The sequence below is a fragment of the Schistocerca cancellata genome, chromosome 1 (assembly GCF_023864275.1).
Source record: "Schistocerca cancellata isolate TAMUIC-IGC-003103 chromosome 1, iqSchCanc2.1, whole genome shotgun sequence".
Classification (NCBI taxonomy): Eukaryota; Metazoa; Arthropoda; class Insecta; order Orthoptera; family Acrididae; genus Schistocerca; species Schistocerca cancellata.
Genome location: NC_064626.1, coordinates 1,199,025,740 through 1,199,031,635, shown reverse-complemented (window position 1 = coordinate 1,199,031,635; position 5,896 = coordinate 1,199,025,740). Strand labels below are relative to the sequence as shown.

The 5,896-nt window shown below is 48.3% G+C and overlaps 1 non-coding gene across 1 annotated transcript; it reads left to right on the top strand.

Moving 5' to 3' along the window:
• Positions 1–4,766: 4,766 nt before the first annotated feature.
• On the top strand, positions 4,767–4,841 carry Trnas-cga (transfer RNA serine (anticodon CGA)). Its single transcript has one exon. It is a non-coding gene; the product is annotated as a tRNA-Ser (tRNA).
• Positions 4,842–5,896: the final 1,055 nt, after the last annotated feature.

The window sequence follows — 5,896 nt, the reverse complement described above, 5'->3', positions numbered from 1 at the left end:
GGTACAGTCAAAGCTGTTTGTAGATGACAGTGGAGTAGTTGTCCTATGACGGTCGATGTGCTCGATTCGAGACAGAACTGGTGATCGAAAAGTCCAAGGCAACATGTCGACACTCTGTAGAGCAAGTTGGGATACAACAGCCCTTTGTGGACAAGCGTTATCGTATTGGGAAACATCCCTGTTCATGAATGCGAGCACAGCAGGTCGAAACACCAGACTGACATACAAATTTCCAGCCAGTGTGCGTGTCATAACCATGAGTGTGCTCCTGCAGTCATAAGAAACTGCAATCCAGACCAGAACTCCAGGTGTAGGTCCAGTGTGTCCAGCAGGCAGACAGGTTGGTTGGAAGCTCTCAACTGGCCTCCTACTAACCAACACACGGCCGTCACTGGCACAGGGGCAGCTTTCATCAGAAAACGCTACAGACCTCCACCCTACCGTCCAGTCAGCTCTCCCTTCACACCACTGAAGTCACAAGTGGCGGTGATTTGTTGTCAGTGGAATGCACACTACACGGCATCTGGCTCGGAGCTGTTCTTGAAGTAGCCGATTTGTGACAGTCCGTTGTGTCACTGTAGTGGCAACTGCTGCTCAGATTGCTGCTTCAAATGCTGTAGAATGTGCCAGAGCCATACGCCGAACACGATGGTCTTCCCTCTTAGGGGTACCACGTGACCCCGGAGTTAGATTTCTTGCGACCATACATTCTTGTGACCGCTGCTGCCAACAGTCCTGTTGTTGTGTACATAGTTCCGCGTAGTCAGCGCGTACACAACTTTCCCACTAGAGCGCGCCCCACTAAGCACAACAGCGCAGGCGCAGCACTCGTTCGTCTCCGCACTACGAGATGGCGCTGTCTTAGAGACGGACCAAATTCTGCTTCCGCCGATCCGCGTATTGATATGTAACGCAGCCAGTGAGATTGCTGCTAACGTAGAACCTTTTCTCCTCGCGGATCACACTCGCGCAGTGATACCTGAACATACGAGGTATTATAACGAATGTACAGACATCCGATTAGTCAGTCTGCATCAGTCTGCATCAGTCTGCATTAGTCTGTAGTCAAGTTTCAGTCTGCACCTAATAAGATTATCATATTCCTGTACGTAGCCATGAAGAGAAATGTATAGACACTTTGTCAAGTATCAGAGATATGTAAGAATAAGATTAACGTACCAAGACCAAAGAAACTTCAGATTGTCAGTTGTGAACAGCATCCCGAATCAAGTTACGTAATGTCTATATTTTTTATTATTTTAATAAATGTGTGTGAAAATTAATCAAGTTCTGTTTAAAGTTGGTCACCATCAATCTGCTACTCTAAGCGTGCAAGTGGCATTTCTATCGTCTGACCTAACGGCAGAAGATAAACACGCCATGATAAGATCGCGAGACATATTGCTGACACTTGCGTACTTTGTTAGAGCGACAAGTCGAATAATCTGATGGTGTGTGTACCGAAGGTCTTACAGTACGCACACCACACCTGTGCAGTGGCTACGTTCCAATCTTTCTGCAGTATCGCAGAAGGACCATCCAACTTCTCTTAGCTCTGTCACACGACCTCGTTCAAACTCTGTGAGGTGTCGATAAAGGCGTCTTTGTTGCCTAAAGACTTTCTTAAGCAACATCAACTCACCACGTCAATATTAAAGGTAACTAGCGCTCTCCGCAGTTAGAGTGTGCTTTTAAATTAAACCTGATTTGCATCCTCGCAGTGACGGTACTAGCGTCACCCTTATGCAACTGACGGGAAATACACTCCTGGAAATGGAAAAAAGAACACATTGACACCGGTGTGTCAGACCCACCATACTTGCTCCGGACACTGCGAGAGGGCTGTACAAGCAATGATCACACGCACGGCACAGCGGACGCACCAGGAACCGCGGTGTTGGCCGTCGAATGGCGCTAGCTGCGCAGCATTTGTGCACCGCCGCCGTCAGTGTCAGCCAGTTTGCCGTGGCATACGGAGCTCCATCGCAGTCTTTAACACTGGTAGCATGCCGCGACAGCGTGGACGTGAACCGTATGTGCAGTTGGCGGACTTTGAGCGAGGGCGTATAGTGGGCATGCGGGAGGCCGGGTGGACGTACCGCCGAATTGCTCAACACGTGGGGCGTGAGGTCTCCACAGTACATCGATGTTGTCGCCAGTGGTCGGCGGAAGGTGCACGTGCCCGTCGACCTGGGACCGGACCGCAGCGACGCACGGATGCACGCCAAGACCGTAGGATCCTACGCAGTGCCGTAGGGGACCGCACCGCCACTTCCCAGCAAATTAGGGACACTGTTGCTCCTGGGGTATCGGCGAGGACTATTCGCAACCGTCTCCATGAAGCTGGGCTACGGTCCCGCACACCGTTAGGCCGTCTTCCGCTCACGCCCCAACATCGTGCAGCCCGCCTCCAGTGGTGTCGCGACAGGCGTGAATGGAGGGACGAATGGAGACGTGTCGTCTTCAGCGATGAGACTCGCTTCTGCCTTGGTGCCAATGATGGTCGTATGCGTGTTTGGCGCCGTGCAGGTGAGCGCCACAATCAGGACTGCACACGACCGAGGCACACAGGGCCAACACCCGGCATCATGGTGTGGGGAGCGATGTCCTACACTGGCCGTACACCACTGGTGATCGTCGAGGGGACACTGAATAGTGCACGGTACATCCAAACCGTCATCGAACCCATCGTTCTACCATTCCTAGACCGGCAAGGGAACTTGCTGTTCCAACAGGACAATGCACGTCCGCATGTATCCCGTGCCACCCAACGTGCTCTAGAAGGTGTAGGTCAACTACCCTGGCCAGTAAGATCTCCGGATCTGTCCCCCATTGAGCATGTTTGGGACTGGATGAAGCGTCGTCTCACGCGGTCTGCACGTCCAGCACGAACGCTGGTCCAACTGAGGCGCCAGGTGGAAATGGCATGGCAAGCCGTTCCACAGGACTACATCCAGCATCTGTACGATCGTCTCCATTGGAGAATAGCAGCCTGCATTGCTGCGAAAGGTGGATATACACTGTACTAGTGCCGACATTGTGCATGCTCTGTTGCCTGTGTCTATGTGCCTGTGGTTCTGTCAGTGTGATCATGTGATGTATCTGACCCCAGGAATGTGTCAATAAAGTTTCCCCTTCCTGGGACAATGAATTCACGGTGTTCTTATTTCAATTTCCAGGAGTGTATGAATAGCTCTCGTTTTTTGTTGATGACGCAGAACACCTTGTCAGTGTCGCGAATTTTTTTCTTCCTTTCCGACTTTGTATTTATTCAATAATATTAACCCAGACGAGACTTTACTGGAAAAGTTACTTTCCTAGATATTTAATCCCATATTAAATGAAACTTAGCTCTCATTTCGAAAGATTTGTTGGTTCATGGTGAGGCAACAGAGAACCTGCACTTCGGAGACCTGTCTGGGGTAAATTTAATTAAATTAAAGATACCATACCGGCCGGGGTGGCCGACCGGTTCTAGGCGCTACAATCTGGAACCGCCCGACCGCTACGGTCGCAGGTTCGAATCCTGCCTCGGGCATGGATGTGTATGACGTCCTTAGGTTAGTTAGGTTTAAGTAGTTCTAAGTTCTACGGTACTGATGACCTCATAAGTTAAGTCCCATAGTGCTCAGAGCCAAAGATACCACCTTAGCTAACCGTTAACCATCAGATTTATGGTGGGCTGCACTATGCTTGATATTCTTCCCAAGCGTAATGATGGGAACCCTCTACTTTCTATATACAGGAGAGGTCGAAAATACCGCTTCAGTTGTAAATTACTTTATTTTCACACTACCGGTTTCGGACTGTTATAAGCCCGTACTCAGGTTCTGCGCTCATAGCCAGTACACCGCGCCTGGTACACACGGCGCTCGGGGACCACAGCACAGCTACGACTCCTGAGAATGGGCTTATAACAGTCTGAAAGCGGTCGTGTGAAAATAAAGTAATTTATAACTGAAGCTGTATTTTCAACCACTGCTATAGTGCTCAGTTGCGGATGTTCTTCCAACAGGATTGTTTGTACTAATATACAGGGTGTAACGGGTGTAAGTGGAGATATTTTTATGGATGGTAATCATAAAATGTACATACATGTTCTTTTATCTCTGCGTCGAATATTCTTCCCACAAACAGGTCACAAACTTTACTACCTCATGAATGAGATTTTCACTCTGCAGCGGGGTGTGCGCTGATATGAAACTTCCTGGCAGATTAAAACTGTGTGCCCGACCGAGACTCGAACTCGGGACCTTTGCCTTTCGCGGGCAAGTGCTCTACCAACTGAGCTACCGAAGCACGACTCACGCCCGGTACTCACAGCTTTACTTCTGCCAGTATCTCGTCTCCTACCTTCCAAACTTTACAGAAGCTCTCCTGCGAACCATGCAGAACTAGCACTCCTGAAAGAAAGGATATAGGGGAGACATGGCTTAGCCACAGTCTGGGGGATGTTTCCAGAATGAGATTTTCACTCTGCAGCGGAGTGTGCGCTGATATGAAACTTCCTGGCAGATTAAAACTGTGTGCCCGACCGAGACTCGAACTCGGGACCTTTGCCTTTCGCGGGCAAGTGCTCTACCAACTGAGCTACCGAAGCACGACTCACGCCCGGTACTCACAGCTTTACTTCTGCCAGTATCTCGTCTCCTACCTTCCAAACTTTACAGAAGCTCTCCTGGTTCGCAGGAGAGCTTCTGTAAAGTTTGGAAGGTAGGAGACGAGATACTGGCAGAAGTAAAGCTGTGAGTACCGGGCGTGAGTCGTGCTTCGGTAGCTCAGTTGGTAGAGCACTTGCCCGCGAAAGGCAAAGGTCCCGAGTTCGATTCTCGGTCGGGCACACAGTTTTAATCTGCCAGGAAGTTTTACTACCTCATGTTTCCTGCAAGACCGTAACTGCAGCACTAAGTGGACAATGCCTGTCAATGTAGATCTACCGTTTTGGGTCCTTGCATCCACACTCCAACACCTGACCTGCCGCAATGGAGAAAGTAAGCCTTCATGTCTTGCTTTAAATGCACTTGGAGGTAAGTTCCTTCTTTTTTTATTTTTTACATCATCAGTCTCCTGACTGGCTTGTTGCGGCTCCTCACCAATTCCTCTCATATGCCAACTATTTCATCTCAGAGTACCTATTGCGACCCAGGTTCTCAATTACTTGATGAATGTATTCCAATCTGTCTTCCTCCACAGTTTTTATCCTCTACAGCTCCCTCCACTACCATGGAAGTTATTCCCAGACGTTTTAACAGGGGTCCTGTCATTCTGCCCCTTTATCTTGTAAGTTTTATCCGTATATTCCTTTCCTTGCTGATTTTGCTAAGAACATCCTTATTCCTTACCTTCTCAGTCCACTTAATTTTCAGCGGAGGTGTCCAGCAGCACATTTCAAATGCTTAATGTGTATTGTGTTCCGGTTTTCTCACAGTCTATATTTCACTGCCATACAGTCCTGTGTTCCAAACGTACATTCTCAGGAATTTCTTCCTCAAATTAAGGCCTATGTCTGACACAAGTAGACTTCTCTTGGCCAGAAAGGCTCTTTTTGTCAGTGCTGTTCTACTTTTCATGTTCTCTTTGATGCACTCATCATGGGTTATTTTGCTGCCTATGTAGAAGAATTCCCTAATTTGCTCTACTTCGTGACCATCAATCCCAATGTTAAGCTTCTCGCTCTTCTCATTTCTGCTACTTCTCATTACTTTCGCCTTTCTTCAGTTTACTCGTAATCCATATTATGTACTCATTTGACTGTTCATTGCATTCCAAAAATCCTGTCATTCTTCTTCACTTTCATTGAAGATAGCAATGTCATCATCGAACCTCATCATTGATATCATTTCACCTTCCATTTTAGTCCCACTCTTGTACGTTTCTTTTTTTCTGTCATTGATTT